The 17,884-nt window shown below is 39.5% G+C and overlaps 1 protein-coding gene across 2 annotated transcripts in view; it reads right to left on the bottom strand.

Annotated features, from left to right (window-relative positions):
* CSRNP3 (cysteine and serine rich nuclear protein 3) overlaps window positions 1-15,769 on the bottom strand; it is a 105,862-nt gene extending 90,093 nt beyond the window's left edge. For both annotated transcript variants that reach the window (XM_065841064.2, XM_071811002.1), the window contains exon 1: window positions 15,614-15,769. The gene's annotated coding sequence lies outside the window, so the exon portion shown is untranslated. The remainder of the gene's footprint in view (window positions 1-15,613) is intronic.
* Between the last annotated feature and the right edge of the window lie 2,115 nt (window positions 15,770-17,884).

The raw sequence follows: 17,884 nt of genomic DNA, 5'->3' as shown, positions 1-17,884 counted from the left end.
CAGCAGAAGCTGACAAATACCTTTGTGTTTACAAATTTCAACCTTCAGCTATGGTTTCCCAATAAAATTAACTGTGAATTCCTTTAAATAAGAGCATCTGTCCTCTTCACCAAGTTATTGATCTTTAACCACAGCAAGACTATACCAATTAGCATATTTTCACTACAAAGTAATAGCTGTTTCAGCTTCTGAAAAAATTAGCTGTCAGTCTTGTAATAGTGAACTGCCAGTGGATTCTGTGCATAACGTTTAGATTCTATCTTAACAAGTAGGTGTTTTTTTTAACCAAATTACCTCAGTTTAACATGAAACCTATTCCTAGATGCCCAGAAAAATGCAAATCCATTCCTGCAAGCATTGAAAAACTAAAATAACTATTAGGATTTCAAATCCAGACAATCAGTACAGTTTTCTTTAGAGGGAATGAACAGTGAGGAACACCAAGGAAAATCTAAATGGACATTTTGCCCTTGTAAGTAAGTGGCTGGAAGACATCTTCAACTTCTTCATCTGTAGAAAGAAATTTGAAGTTGAGCACCAAGGCTTCATTTCTCATCCAGCCTGACTGTTGAGGGATATGCACAGACATATAGAATTGTAGTCTAATAACTGGATTCAATAAAAATCTTTTCAATACAGATGGAAGGTGCAACACTTCCAGCCCTGAAGCACTATTAGAATAGCTAATCACAGAGAAACAAGCAGCGCAAGCAAGTAAATCAGAAAACCTTGCAAAATCTGCTATGAAAAAAGGAGGTTATTAACAACAAAAAAAATCCCAACACCTCTAAAACAGTCCCAGAATGAAGCAACTCTAATACAGCCAGTGTTTCTCAAATAAAACACAAATAGCCTTGCTACAAAAAATGATTAAGGAGGCTGATGTTGCCCCTGCACTTTACACAGCCCTGCACACACAAGCCTCACCAGCAGAGCTGTGTCTGTGCAATCTCTGTAAACTACAGTTGCCATTTTCTTCAGAATTCTATGTAACATTCAGACAGCCCTTGTGCAATTCTCCCCGCTTTGTATATCAAAAATTAAGTAAAGCCATTTACTTGATAAATGCATTTTAAATATATGAAATTCACTTCTGCTATTATAGTATGTCAGAGGGCTGAGGACATTCCCATGTGCCAGAAGGGGAGCTCTGGCTGCCTTGGCACAAGTCCAACTTACAGAGGGCCCAGCTGGTGGCATTGGCCAAGGGGGCAGAAGCCCCACTGTGAGCCTGCCCACCCTTCCCCAGGGCACTGCTTTGAAATTTGGCCTCTTGCCCCCGGTCCCTGCCTGAGCTATGCTACCCCTCTGCTGCATTCATGCCTGGACCTTGCCAGGCCCCACCTTGACCCACAGTTTGAGGCAGGGACCTCAGACTCATCGCTCACTACAGGCTGGACACCGGGCTTGGCTCAGGCTGATGGCCATGCCCAGGCCAACCCACTCGGTCCTACTGGGCTGCCCTCAGCTTCTAGCTCACCCACTGCCCTGGCTGCTCCCTGGCATGCAGCCTGAACCCCATCATTCATCTCCAGAGCCAGCACCTGTGAAGCCTTCACAATGCTTTCTGGCTCCAAAGTGCTATTATTGGACTAATTAATCACATGTACACAGAGATGGAGAAAGGGAAATTGGGTCCCTTTTTGAATCCAGGTTTGTACCTAGTCCCTGCTGTGACTCCAGTAATTAGTGAGTGTGTTTATATTCGTTTGGCTATTTCGAAACTTTCTTTTAACTTCTCTATACTTAATACTCCTTACAACATACCATTTTTTGTGTTTGTTTCTTTTTTCTCCAGAGCTATTACACTGGACAAAAGGAAGGCTTCATCAGGAAGAAGATTCCTGCAATGACTTTCTTTACTTCTCCTTTCCCCGATTACATCTATTGCTACTAAAATAATTGCTTTAATTTTCTCTAACTCTACAGGAAAAAAAAAAAAAAAGACACTTCTTTTGGCAATCCTGTTATGAAGGATAATATGCTACAAGATCACCTTCCTCCTGAAAAAGCTTCAGCGCAAAATATTAGAAAGTATATATAAATTACATCTCAGTAATCCACTCTGCTTTACGATATAATGGTACTGATGGAGTAAAATAAAAGAATGTAAGTAAGTTGAAATCAGAAACTGCAAGACTGCCCTAGTCCTTTGACTAAATCTATATAGCTGTGTCGTCAGGGCTGAAGGCAGTTCCTAACTTGGGTTGATTCATTACAAACCAATCCCAGTTCAGGTTTCACTAGCAACTCACAGTTCTTTGTAACATCCAGGCTTATCAGTCAAGATATTTACTTCCCACTCCAGAGTTAATGATAAGGTATGGTAGACACAAATTTGGAAAGTGCTGCACAGACCCACAAAAGATGCGCAACATGACACTCATGTAGTATAATACAAGTTATGATGATGATTAAACTATATACTGGTGGATGCTGGGGAAAATAAAAAAATAAAAAAAAAAAAAAAGAAAAGTTTATTCTAACACTTTAGAAAACCCTAATCATAAAGATAAACTGACAGAGCTTAGTAAATAATTAGAACCTCAAACAAATTTATTGTATTTCATAACATACACTGGTAAAACTAAACATAATCCTTCCCACAATATCTACTTCCAGCCTCTTTCTTTAGCAGAGCTAATTGTTCCACTCCCCCACTTTGGTAGTCTCTATCAGTGGTCCAGTTATCTTTCTCCATAGGTCTTATGCTTTTTTTACCTTTTTTTTTAATTAAAAAAAATATTTGCAGCTGTTCTATTTTCTCAGATTATTTTTCTCTTTCTCCTTTATTCTATCCCATATATTGTCCAGACTTGCTTCTTTAGTGCACATCCCAGTTTCCTTCCTAGAACCATGAAGGATTTACTTAAAGACAGAGGAGGTAAAATTCTTTTACGCTATATTGATAATAAAAACTGTTTGCAACAGTGTTCTACATCAAAGAGTATCCTCAATTGTTAAGTCCTGCATCTGTTTTTTTGCTAGGGGCCTTTATTTCATTGTTTTGGGTTTTTTTGAGGGGAGAGGGAGAAAGGGGCAGATTCATACAGCGTGGGACTCCCAGCAGCCAACCTCAGGTTATGTAACTGTGTGACAGCTGAGCACATAGTTCTTCATTAGAAACCAGTTACTCTAGATCTCTTCCATCAAGTGTGGAATCAGCTCTAACATACAGCTTAATGAAGACATTGGCAGAGCTTCATACTTACAGAAAACTACAGGCAGACATTTGGGATTGTTACCTGTTTGCTCAGCGTCATTAAGAAACATGCCAGCATGATCCTGAAGCAGAGTAAACACTGACAGAGAAAAAAGAAAGCGACAAAGGTACCATGTATGACTTGCTGGTGTGCACTCAGGGGTGGTTCCTGGAAAAATCCTGTCTGGTCAAAAGAACTGGAACCCATTGGTGTTTGATTATGAAACCCAGGTGAAGGTTCCCTCAATTTGAAGCTGCTGTCATTGCAAGGGAATTATTTATGATTTATGGCTGCAAACAAATGGAGAACTGAGGTTTCTTTCTCCCAAATGGGGGACAGATGCCATCACCTATTAGTCTTAAATCTCTCAATTCATGTAGGATTCCAGTGGTCCAAGGTTTAAATAGTGAGAAGCTATCAAATAGGATGTGGGTGATACAGTTTCCATGAGTCTCTGAAGAAACTAGAATTCTGCAGTCAGAAATAGCAACGTATTAAAATGCAAAAGCCATACAACAAGTTGTATTGGCTACAATGCCCTACTGACTAAATTTAATGAAGCCTAAGGGATGACTATTAGGGTTGGAGAAGCTGCTGGATAATTATGGGTGATGCACAGTGAAAACACCTCACCCTATAGTTTGAAAATCAAAATTGCTTCAGGAAAGAAGAATAGGATTACTTTACCACAGCATTCGTACATTTTTACTCATTAATAGAACCTAGCACTTCTGTTATAATAGGCAAGTTTTCTTTACTCCTTTATAAACAAAACCAAAACAAATTCCCCTTTCCCCTAAATATGTATATTTATATATGTAGTTTGTGTAAAATCAAACTAGAAACCTCTATGAAAATAGTGCCAGTTGGGAACAAATCTCAGGGCAAAATTGTGAAACATATTCAAGGCAGGCTAATTTTCACCTCTTAGAAATGCAAGTTACATAAATTTCAACTTCTTCAGACTCCCACCCACTTACCAACGTCCATTTATACTCCTTCAACCAACTCAAGAGTACAGTCATCTGCCTTCAGTGAGAACAAAAGTGATATAATACATGACACAAAAGAGAGAAAAGGTAAGCAAAGAATTTCTGTACAACAGCAGACACAGATTTTCATTAATTCATATGTAACTATCTTATAAAGCAGATTTCTAGCATGGAAATTATTTCCAATTTCACTTACTTACATAGCAACAACTAAGCCAGTAAGTTCTTCCCAAAAATCAAGTATTGACTTTTTGTAACTAAATAATAGTACAAACCTAAAACATCGGACTTTAAAAACAAGTTTCTTTTGAACCATAATGTAGACTTCATGACTGAAAGACAAAATTAAGCCAACCTGAACAAGTTTACTAATTAGTTTTTATTTGCTGTAAAAAAAAAAAAAAAAAATATTGGTTTTCAGCCAAATCTGCTCCAGTAAGAAGCATAATGCTGGCACAGCACTGTCAGAAAAAAAATGAGGTATTACCCCTTTTGAAAGAAACACAGACACAGAGTGACAGCTAGCTAAGGGAAGAATACCATTTTTCACAGCTATGACAGGCACCTTATGAGATTTTACTTAGTCACCACAGCTGAGTACCTGAAAGATTAATACGGGTTCTTTTTCTTTCTGCTTATTTTGCAGGTTAGATGAGTTTCTTCTTTTATTTATATTCCTTATTCCTTTACTAATGCACTGACTTGATTAAACCTTTATGCTGATCTTAAGTCAATCCAGTTCTGACCTAGCTGGCAATTATGCATAAGAATGCCTGAAGAGAAAAAAAAAAAATATGTTTCCACATGTCCCAGGTTGCCTGGAGATTTTTTTATTAATAATTACTTTAATAAATACTAAAGACCATACATGGAAAGTATAAGATATATTCCCTCCTCTCTTTTCCGGATCATGAATAAGAGATTTATTTATGAAGGAACTACAACATTAGTCTTTAATATCTACATTTCTGCCATGGGATCAAAGTTCCTACTCAAAAGCAAGCACAGTTTACATGGAATGCTCATGTTAACTGATTCCTACAGATGTTGTTACTGAACCTGCATTTAGAGAAAATGCTTGAAATTTGATTTGAGATTGTATGTGCATGTGTGTGTATTCAAATGTTCTTGGAAGTTTATTAAACAGATATAATAAATAATAAATATTTTGGGTTTTTTTTGACAGCCTTTAGTACTTCTTTCAGAAATCTTCATTGCAGAGGGTACAGCATAATAAAACTTGCCAATACATAAATGTGGGAAGCTGAATATTCTGAGCCTAAACAGCTATATTTCAGTTAGCTACAAACATCTAATTTAGACAGGAAAGGTAGAAAAACATTAAGAAAGGGATAATACCAAAATACACTTCCTCCAAACATCTGATGCTGGCCCCATGTTAGCATTGTAGGCATCTCTCATTTTTCAAGGGATAAAATTTAAAAATGGCTTAATTTATATTTGAGAAATTATGCCCTGTGTGCTACCATCCTGATTTCAACCATATGCACAGTCTCCTAGTCTGCTTAATTTGGTTTTTCCCTACACCTTTCTGCTCTCTCCACCCAGCCCAGCTTCATGCATGATTCTACAATCACCCTGTACTCAGCCTCACATATTGATCGCATTCATTCAGAAGTAGCCTTCTATCCCTGCACAGTTAATACTGAGGGGATCACCCACAATCAGTCCACATACCTTAATAGCTCATAAGACTATACTAATATCTGAAAGTCACCATTCTTCTGTATCAGATTTTGGATTTTCTGCATAACTGTATGCCAACCAGTTATCAAAGAAAATGGACCACATGGTGAATATGGTCCTCAAGTACATTATAGAAGCATAAAACAATTTTTTCATAAACAAATTTCTGGTCAAGAAAACCATACTGTTGCTTTACATTTCTACCAATACAACTGCTACATTTTAAAACACACTTGTGCAAAATTTAGTTCCTGAAGCCACTGAAAGAGCTACTCCTTTATCCCATGCACACTTCTAAGAAAGGCACTGATAGTACTCATTGCCTATCCTCAGTGCTGCTGATGCACAACTCACCAAAACAGGGAAAGAGAACATTTGAGTAAATCGTGTCCAGTCCATAAGGACACGTAACTAAACAGTATTTACCAGTCTTTCAGTAATGGTGCTTTCTTGGAGCCACTCTTTACCTGTTCCAGTTATGTTTTTATAGTCTTTTTTTAAGACCATAATTAGCTCTTTAAGGTAAAATTCACCACGGTACACACAACAAAGAACCTACATATAACATAGGCACTGGGTAAAGACCTTTAATCTTAAAAATTATCAGTACACCATTAAATTAAGCTGTTGAATTAAAAATATAAAAATATAAAAATATAAAGCTTGTAAGCAACAGAGCTGTTAAAACAAACAAACAAAAATTTTTTTAGGGGGTGGGGGGCAAGGTGGGAGAAACCCTAAAGAACTTATATGAAAGATCAGTTGCCTTTTCAGAAATTCAGCAGGTGCTTGGTTTGTCATGCTCATTGCAACAAGAACGGTCATTATTTACCTTTTTGCTCTATCATAGCTAAGGTGGAGTTCAAAACATGGGTGCATAATTTTGCTGATAAATTAAAATGTACTCACTCCCCAAGTGATGTGAAACCATATCAAAGAAAAGTGCTCTGCAAACGATCCACCTGTTATCTTCACATACAAATTTGCAAAAGCCTTCTAGAACACTCACTTGGAAAGGAACAGGAGTCTAGTCCCTATTTCCAAAACAACTTTTGAACGAGAAAGCCCAGATACCCCTCCACACAACTGAATGGCCCAATATTAGGTTAGCGTTATGCCCCTTTTCATCCAATATCACCCAAAAGAAAAGACAGACCACTCCTTAGCACTATGTTCCTGAAATTACTTTACAGCCTAGTAATTATGGTACCTTTCTGGAAGATGCAGGTATAGATTTGAACACGTTCAGGCCAAGGAAAGAACAGTAACCATGTGTCTCACTTTCTTAGGACATGCTCTCAACTACAATAAACAAGTACATGTCTATCATTGGCAAAAGAGAAAATCCTATTATCTTAAGAGTCCGCCCACAGAAGAGGGATCAGTGCGTTGGATTCTCAGTGCATGCAGTTGCCTATACTCTAAAGCAGCTCAGATATTCAGACATCCTACTGTTCTATATCCATTTCAGCAAGGTGGTAACCCCAGTGAAATGTGGGATGACTGAATTTCTCTCTGAATATTTTGCAAGGACACAAGCTCTATTTTCTATGCTAAAAACACTGTACGTATTAATTTAAAAGTTACTGCTGCAGAGAACCATCAAATTGATTTCCTGAGTTGCAAATGCCTTTTTAATCACCTTCAGTGCAGCAGCAGGCCTGCAAGAAAATGCTTAGCAGAATCATGAACTTCAAAGCAACCATACCAACAGAATGTCACGGCTGGTAATGAAAAGCAGGACAGTAGAAAGCAAGTACCGGGAATTATTAAAAGAAAAAAAAGCAAAACAAAACAAAAAAAAAATTTCAAGACATGTCAAACAATGGAAGATAAGGATATTGTCACTGAGCAAAGATCTCTTTTCAGACAGATCAACTTCTGATGAGAAGTCCTGGATGAAACCTGAAGTTGTATTTAAAAACAAAATCATAATTTCTTATAAATTGTTAACCCTTGGTTAGGAACAATTTTTAAGACAGTGGCAGAATCTGCTCTCTTTTCCATCATTGTGAACAGATCATAGTTCTGGCGCAGTCAATGGGCAGCTGAAGGATGGGCTTTCATTCTCAGAGACACAAAGTCAGAGAGTCATATACAATGGAAGTCAGTTAAGCTTTCCTATGTTTAGAACTTGTTAGCTGTGTTTATATTGGGTAAATCTGTGTAAAGGAGAGGTATATGTTAGACAATGGTCCACTTTAATCTCTACAGTCTTCCTACTCTTTTACAGATGTTCTTAGACAAGCTTGATCAGAATTTGTCTTAAAATCTGGCCAGGCAGGTAGCAATATCAGGTAGAGTGTTTAATCAGTAATATGCCAGTTATTGACAAGAAACCTAGATAATGGTCAACACAGGGACTACTCCAAGTCTTTAAATTACCTTTATGAAGCACAAAATGTGTTGGATTTTTTAAAATCAGTATTTTTATCAGACTACTCCTAAAAAACCGTACCGAATTCATTACTTCCAATCATTAGCTGTTCTTAAATTTAATCCATGCTATATTCTGGATGCAAATGTAGGAATTTTCTTTAAAATCCCTATTCATAATGGAGGTACAGGAATCAAAGAACTTCTCAGGGAGAACATCAGTCTGATCATGCACTGACACCTAGTGAATACCTGCCGTTAAGAAATCCTGCTGCTTACTTTCTCATTACCTATGCAGGATAAACATTACAAATAATTTAATGCTGATGAGATGTTTCACATACGAGCTGCTTTTCCCTTCTTCCAATTAGACATTAGGCTGGGCAGTATTTCTGGTATACAAACATCAGAACACAAATACATGCTATGCAGTATCTGATGTGCTCAAAAAACGGGTATGTCCCAGTCAGTACCTCATTTTATTTTTCATCCATGACAGCCTAGTGACTAGCACATAGCATGTCAATGAGATCAGCCAGACAAACAAGTTCTTTAAAGACAAGATGTATTTTGCAAGCCTCCATCTCCACTTAGGGAGTCAGCTGGCTCCACACAGATCATGATTGTTTTGTTTCCATTATGTAGCAGATGGAGATTATCTGAAAAGCCCTTAAATGTGAACAGCACATGCTGAGGAACAGTGAAGACTGCAACCAGAGGATTTATAGCCGAGAACAGACTAGGGTCAGTGATAATGTCATCGCATTGTCACTCCACCTAATGCATCTCAGAGACACAGAAGCTGTTTGACCTATTGATCAAGCTTCATGCAGAATCACCAGCCCCACATCCTCTCCATACACAATGGAAAATATCTGACATTGCAACTCACAACTCTTGTTCTCAAGCATAAAGCCCAAGCTATAGTAACTATCTTTTCTCTTGAATTCTCAGGGAGCACTGGACAAATTAGTCAGTGAAAAACTGCACTGCCTAGTATTACAAGCGAACCCAGAAAAAACAATATCAAAATGAACCTTCAAGCTCTTATAAATGGGTTGAGGTTGCTTGGGAGGCAGGGAAGGAGGTAGTATGTAGTACACGGCCAGATGCTATTAGTTGCCATAAATCTTCGCAGACTCATGTTCAAAATTCCAGTATTCATACCCTTATTTTCTTGAATTTCCAAACATAAGGATGCTCCAGAATCACATACAGCATTCTGAATGATACACTACTGCAGGCTATAAGCACTTTTTCAACAATAGCACTGTACTGACTTGAGAGCTGATCTTCATGAGAAGGGTGACAGAGGTCTCAACTACATGCACCTTACCGTGCTTAATCCACCTCTGAGAAAGCCACTGCAGGGGAGAGACAAAAAAACAAACCAACCCACCCCACCCCACCCAGACCACACCAGTCATTTCAAAACCTCTAACTTGAAAAATCCAGGACTGTTGCACACTTCAATACATACAGGGTGTTCATGCCTAGGTCCGGGTACAAAGCTCAATTTTTCTCTCATATACACATTATACTATCATAGCTATGACACACAAACAGATGATGATAGCACTAGTGAAAAAATCTTTTACAAACAGGTATTTGGATGAAGTTATCACCACCGAAATATACTGTACAGTACTTCTCCAGCAGAACTGCATGTCTTTGGATAAGTAGCTTCAGCAGCAGAGATCAATGTGGTGGTTTTTCATCTTCGTGATTCCATAATAATCCTACACGTATGTGTGGTGACAGTGGCAGGGGAAGACAAAGGTCTCCCAGCCCAAACCACATGAAGACCAGCAGGCCACTGGCAGCAGACTTCACTTTTGAAATTTGCTTTAAATGCATCTCTACATTGCCTTTCATGTCATGAAGATTATCTTTCTCAGTTGTACTATTCAGAGGTTTTTACAACATAAATAGTAACTGCCTACTTTACCTATGCTGTTTGTTTCAGTAACTACATCACTCCAATTTTATCTTTTTTTACCAGTTCCCCCCAAAAAACCCAAAAACTAATGAGGCTGTGGAGGGAACCTGACTAATTGCAATTGGCTTCTTTTTTTGGAACAAGTGCTCAACTAGAAAAACATCACCACCTCAGCAAACATACCTAATGTACAGAAAATGACCCATGCCCTAAGCATGGTTACATAATTATAGGCTTCTCCTGTAACTACATCCCATATCACCTGTGTATTCATCTGAGAAGGTGAGAGATACAGACACACACAAAACCACACAAGATTATTGCCACTGATAACAAATTTTACTTCATGAATCAAGCACCGTATTTTAAGATTCTTTCATTAAAATGTATAGGTCCATTAAAAAAAAAAAATAAATATTTTATGAATGCATCCAGGAAACAAGTCCAAGCCAAAGTAAACATTAGCAGAAGCCAATGAAAATCCTGAGCAACTTTAACTCTCATTACTTTTTATATACATATACAATGTTCACAAATATATACATACAAAAATGTATATGCATATAAAACAGCCCCCTGTTTGTCAAGGCTTCACCTGAAAGATGACACATTTACCATGCTTATCACTACAGTAAGCCTTCACAAGTTTTCCACCATTTCTTATCCTATGTCAAAGATGAGAACAGGTAACTGTATTCTTGTCAAATAGGAATTTATATTTACATGTAATCTTATGGGCAAAACAAAGATTGTTAAGGGGAGAGATGGGACAGGGGGACAGCAGGATGCCTGATCAGCTTTCATGGACCAGGATTTCTTCTGTAATAAAGAAAATGTATACCCCCTCAAACCATACACAGTATTCTGCTTTGCAGATCAAAAATCCTTGTTGCCATGGGAACTGCACAAAAAAAAAAGCCAGTCATGACATAGCAAGGCTATAACAGAAACATGTCTGCTGGGAAATTACCATTAGTCTAGGTTTTCATGTCAAAAAGCTTGCATATTTTCAAGCTGAAAATGAAACACTTCCTCAAATCTTACTTCAAAACACTCCTTCCACAAATATTTTGCATATTTTCAGTAAAACCTTCTCATATATATATAAAATAGAAAATAAGGTAAACAAATTAGCGTTTCAGATGTAGTTATGCGGAATGAAAGAATATACTCCAGATATACTCGGTACAAAAAATGCCCTAATGATTTACATTGCTCAGTCCATATATACATAGCACAATAAAAAGATCTTTCAAAAAAAAAAAAAAAAAAAAACAAACACCAAACACACACACATCAACCAAAAAAAAAAAACAAAATACCCCACAACAACCCAAAACCTAAAGTATTTGACAAGAAACACACAAAAATGAATACTGCATAAGCTAGACCGTATAAAGCAAGATTTATAATGGAATTGTTTAAAACAGTATTTCAAGGTTAGTTATACATGCAATTTGCCCTTTGCATCTTTGTTCTCCCCAGGTAACAAACAGCAACATTTGATTACTACAACAGACTATCATTCCTTTGAGAAAGATATTGACACTTCAAAGCAACGTAAAAAATCAGTGTCAAACCTAGTCATGCAACTCCCACTTGCATACAAACTGTTCCAAGAAGCATGAGTAAAAAAATCCAACACGTTGATCAAAGGATCCATGTAATAACATGAAACTCATGCTATCAAACATACCCTTTTCAACACCCCATTATAATCTTATAGAGATGCTAGATTTATTTTCCTGTCAGATATGTATACGATAGAAAATGTTTCAAGAAGACCACATTAAAAGTACTACACAGAAATGCTGATAAAATGATGTAATCTCTGGTCGATGTGCTGATTTGTAACATAACAATGAAGTTGGGTAGAATCCTGAAGAAAGCAGTTTTGCAGAACTGTATCTGCAATAATTGCTTTTGTATGTTGAAGCAGTCTCAATTCATATTTTAAAATATTTTTTTTCATTTAACAAAACACATTTTTTAATATTATAGCTACTTCAGTATCAGATTATGGCAAACTACTTCAACAACAAACCTTGGAAACTGAATACAAATCTCATCTGCAGACTGGTTCACGGTTCCATGTGGCTCTGCAGAACCGTTAATTAGGAAATACATTCTTTTTCATCTGTTCTTAAACACATACTTTTTTTAATCTATTCCAATGACACTTGCTTATCAGACAGCGCATTATACAGGATGTAGGACCACTGAAACCAATTAGTTTTGATTAACTCTTCATTTCATCCCCCTCTCCAGAGCACAGATTAGGGCAGCTGCCCACAAGTTACCCATGCCCATTCCCTTTTTTGCCCTAGCCTGCATACCCTAGCACAGAACCACACACGTCTTGCGAAATGCTTGGACAAATCATCACATAACTGAGGATATTCAGAGTAGTGGAAGGCACTCCCAATGGAGAGTATACTCACCTGGGAAATGTAACAGGCACCAAAGCGAAACTTGCAAATGTATTTAAATTGCTCTCAAGAAGTCAACCAATTTACAACAAAGTGAAACAGTTAAGCATGCAATACTTTTCAAGGTAAAATTTTATATTAGTAATAGTATGGCATTATTAATTTGACAAGTTTTTACAGTTCACAAAAACAAAAGTGTCTTTTCCTCAGAGATGACTCGTGAGGAAAAAGGGCTGTGGGATAAGAACGCAGCTAATATACAACAAATTATACTAAAAATAGCAAAAAAGCATTACAATATTTGACGTTCTAGATAATTTTGCCTGTATGTATCAGTCCTTCATTTAATACTGCATTTATTCAGTGAGTCAAATTATTTCAGTAATATGGATGCTCTGCTTTTCTCAGATTGATACAGCTGTTAGGCAGACATCTTTGCTGCCAGGGACCTCCAGCTCACTGTGTCTCTAAAGTAGTCACTATCAAGCACCTGCAGGAGATTACTCTCTTTATATTTACCTGTTTAGAAAAGAAGCCAAACTACAATTCAGCTTCATTCACTCCCTTCTCCACTTTGAACAAATAGATTGATGTATTACATGAGTGCTGCATCATCTATCTGTGGTTAAAATGAGCTGCTACTTCTACTACTGCACTATCAGTGTGACAAATACCAAACCAGGCTGTATTCTGATCTGTAGCCTCTCTACAAGGCCATTTGTTAACGAAGTGCAACAATTTACCATACTGGATGTATGTTGTAACAACCCAATTACAACCTCCTGCAGTTGCATATGAGTAATTTCCACTCCCCCTGCACCAGCCGTTGCTATGCAATCAAAGTCAGAAAAGAATTCTAAATTGTCATTAGAACGACCTGACAATCCAAAATCTAAACAGTAAGGCACAAGACATTAAACAACGATAAATTCACAGTAAGGTACCACTGCATGCTGCTAACACTATTACACAAAGAAGAGATCCCACAGAGTGAAGTATCAGAAGCAGCCAGCCTACGTCCAAGTGGTTTATATTCCAGAAATCTGAGGCAACCTAACCCAAATTACAATTAGATTTCTTTAGGTTCAGCCAAACTTACACCACACACTGCAGGAAGTTCTGCTTATTTCATCATAAAAGCTAGATAGATCTCAAAAGCTACATCTAAGATATCTAAAAATATATTCATATAGGATGCTTAGTCACAAACAAAGATAAATAGAAACAATCTCCAAGTTCTCTAGTTTTCCTACTCTTTACTGCATTCTCTGTCCTAAACGACAGATGAGATTTTTAGCAAGTCACCTTTAATGAGGTATGTCGCTGGGCTAGCCTGAACTATGCTTCACACAACAAACACAAAAATAATATATTAAAAGCCACAGTTAAGAACAGGCATACAGAAAGGGCAGATCTTTCCTTTTAGCCAATTTTTAAAAGTGTTATTTTAGAAATCACAATTATTACAGCTTGCTTTCCTCTGACAAGACTAAACAGCACAAAATTTGTCCTGAAGTCACCCTAGGGTTTGCCACTCTGGCACCTGTGCTCCTGTGTCTTTATTTACCATTTCTCAGAGTAAAGATATTAAAATTTACAAACTTCTTAGAGCTTTATTTTTTCACCCACATACTATGTGAAAAATCCATTCTCAACTTTGCACACAGATGAAACAAAGGTGACAAATGTGAATGTGCAATCATTTATGGTGGACTTGAGTTAACAAATCTTCCTCCAGTAAAACACATCCTCATGCAGAACACTGCAAAATCAGGTGGGTACAATTCACCAGTACAAGTGAAAGAACATGGGAAACTGAGCATGTCCTGCATCCTGAAGTAACCTGTTTAGCTTTACGAGCCTGTGCCAGCCCCCACCCAACAACTTGCCTTTCTCGCCTACTTAAACCAGAAGGCAAAAAAAATAACTGGTGATATCCAGAGCCAGAGCTTGCTGTGCTAGGCAGGTTCAGAATACAGCTTCTCAGAGAGGACTAGCACAATCTTGCAGCAGCACAGGATTTATCCAGAACCACAAAGTACATAGAAACCCCATGAAACATTCCCCATTTATGCCGCTATTCCAGCAGACAGCTGTGGCTATGACCTGCTGCCCGCGCAGCCCTCTACACCCAGCTCTGTCACAGGACAGCATGGCCATTTCACCAAGGGGCTCCGAGCCGCTCGGCACCGCCGGAAGCGGAGTAGTACCTGCAGCACTTGGGGAACAGCTAAAACCCATGGAGCCCTAAAGGGGTATCACAGGCCACCTCACCTCGTCGCTGTATGCCTCGGGTATCACAAACACCAGGAAGGACAGTTTTACAGGCAAGGATTCGGTACGCCTTTGATTTCCACACAGCTGCTCCCTCTGGACAATTTACAAAGCCCTGGTGCGACTGGAGTTCGTGCTCTTCCCCACAAAGAAACCCCCGGCTGCTGAGCTAGCAACGGGTGCACCCTTGCTCCACAGCCTCCTCGGCGGCTACAAACACCCAACGCGCCTAGGGGTCCTCACGTGAAAAACTGTTATTTCAACTAATCCTGCCGCCGCCGAAGTCACCGGTGCTACGCTGGCAGTTACGAATAACACAATTAACAGGAACACCTGTCTCCCGGCCCTCCATCGCCCGCGGACAGACCTGCATGCAGCGATTCACGAGCCGGAGTGACACCCCACGGCTCCCGAAGGCCGCTGCCTCCCTCGCGCCGCCCTCACCTGCCAGCGGCCGCGGCCGCCGCTCGCCGCCTTCCCGGGCCGCCCTCGCCAGCCGTTGGGCCGCCGCGCGCCGCCCTCACCTGCCGTTGGGCCAGGGCCGCCGCGCGCCGTCTTCCCGGGCCGCCTGCAGACGCGCCGCGCGGCCCCCGCCTCGCGCCCGGAGCTGGCTGCGTCCCCCGGCAGCCAACCGCCCCGGTACGCCCGGCTCGCGGCGCCCTCGCCGCACGCCGTTCCTCGCTCTCCGCTTACCTGTCCCCGGCGGCTGCAGACGCGGGCGCGTCCTCAGCCAAACGACGGCCGCCGGGCTTGGAGCCGGCGCTCACTACCTGCCCGCCCGGGAGACAGCCTGCAGCCGCCGCTCCATGCCGCGCCTCGCCCGACCGGCCGAGCGGAGGATGGGGCGGCGCTGGCCGAGGCGCACGGCGCGGAGCGGCCGGGGAGCGGCGCTGTGCCGGCGTTGGCGGAGCCGCGGCAGCTGACTCCCGGCAGGCAGCGGGGAAAGCCGGGCGGCCGCCGCACGGTTAGTGCCGCCCCGGCCTCAGGGAGCGCTCGCTGCGGCTTGGGAACCAGCAGCAGGGAAAGGTTAACGGGGCTCCTTGACCGCTTGTTTCTCCCACGCCTCAATCCAGCCCCGATTGCTGCGGGGGCAGAGGGAAGGAGGGGACGCTGGGATCTTGCTGTAACCAATTGGATAAAATGTGGGAGATTGCTGTAGTGAATAAACTTGTGTGTAGTTGGTTATCAGTGTGTTAGCAGGTGTTTTTAGTAAGGCTACAGAAAAAAGAAGGGAGACGCAAGCAAAAACATATCTGCTTGTCCGGTTTGAGTTGTTTTGTGTTTTCTCTTAATTGTACTAGTTTTCTCTTAAGTATAAATCCCTGCAAGAAGCCTATTAAATACTTTCCAAATGGTCTAATTCATACAAATATATGTATCTGCATTTTCTTCAATACCTTTCCCTCCACAAAATGCACCATCCAGCCGTAATTACAGAATTTCAGATTCTCTCATCTCTTTGTATCTTAGACCCTACCCTGGCAACTCTTTTCTTATAGGCAGAGGTAAAAAATGTAATTGCAACGCTGTGGCCTTAGAGCTTGCTACACGGGTATAGCAATAATCTTGTTTGGAGTAAATAATCTCAACAGATCACTAGTAGCTGAAAACTCAGGAGGAAAAAGATGCTCCATTCGGAAGTGTTTCTCCCGGTGTGGAGTCCGCGCCCAAAGCCAGGACTTCCACATCACATCCCTGAATGGGTATGTCTGGTTTTCCTGATACTCTACAGAAATATAAGTCTGCACATCGATGATGATTATTAGAGTTTGTGCATATTTTTCTTAGCTTTTAATTTGTTGAGAGTATATCATACCTTCGAGGCATTACTTTACAACAGAGAAAATTTCTTTTTAGAAATAGCACTGAAATGTGATTACCACCTAAAAATTCAGCTCTACTGCCTTCAGCGTCAAAAATGCTGTTTTATTCAGAACCAATTCTGGCACGTTTCTTTAAAAGGATCAGAGATGACTGTGCAACAATGGAAATGAAATCTCGTTTTAATGCATTGAGAAGATAGTCATATGTCACAGTCAAAAGAAAGCCTAATGACAATTATTTTCCTTCAGTTTTTCAGGACACTGCTTTGTGTCTCAAAGTATAGGAAGCACTGCTAGGGGAAAAGAAATACTTTTATACCAGGCATTTTCCAACATAATTCCAAGCAGGACTCTGTAAGGTGGCAATAGACTAGGTAATTTGCATGACAAGACTTTTATTTTCCTCCAAATTCAAAATCCTTCTCAGTGCCATGGCTGCCACTCCTGCAATGCCTGTTCTACAGCTACCTTCTGCATTCTTGCATCAGCCCTTCCATGCATGCCAGCCCCTGACAGGGAAAAGTACTGTCTGTAAATTCACCAGAGAAGTTTAAAATTTACAGTATTTTTCACATTTTAATTCCATTCAGCACCCTAAGATTTAAAAAGCCCCTATGAATTTGATGCTTTACCAAAACTTCCAGCAAAGTTTCTGCTGACTTCTACCCCTCATGTCTTAAAGCAAAATAATAAATTATAATAAATAAATTATGAATATTTCACAAATTATGAAGTATTTTTTTCTTATAACACAAAGATAATTCTTCATTTCAAATGCAAAATACCATTGAAATTCTACATACTGGTTTTCAGTCTTAATAGCTAGATAGTTTCTTTAACATCTGTTTTTCTAGTTTTTCTGACATGAGAAGGGGGTTTAAGCATCATGTACACATAAACATCCTACTGTAGAATAGTTTTAAATAGGATTAATAACCTGAAGAGTGTTTCGAACAAATCATATTAAAAATATTTCTGAAAGCATATGGCTTCAATTTTTTACCTTTCACAATTCTATTATTATGGTGAGTTTTAATCACTGCTCCTTATTTCTAACATTTTATATATTCAGATTTTATTTTCATAGTACATCTTGAAAGCAAATAGTTTTTAGTGATGAAACAAAGACAGAACAATTAAA

The sequence above is a fragment of the Patagioenas fasciata genome, chromosome 7, assembly GCF_037038585.1.
Source record: "Patagioenas fasciata isolate bPatFas1 chromosome 7, bPatFas1.hap1, whole genome shotgun sequence".
Classification (NCBI taxonomy): domain Eukaryota; kingdom Metazoa; phylum Chordata; class Aves; order Columbiformes; family Columbidae; genus Patagioenas; species Patagioenas fasciata.
The sequence above is the reverse complement of the archived record's forward strand: the minus strand, read 5'-3'. Positions and strand labels throughout refer to the sequence as shown.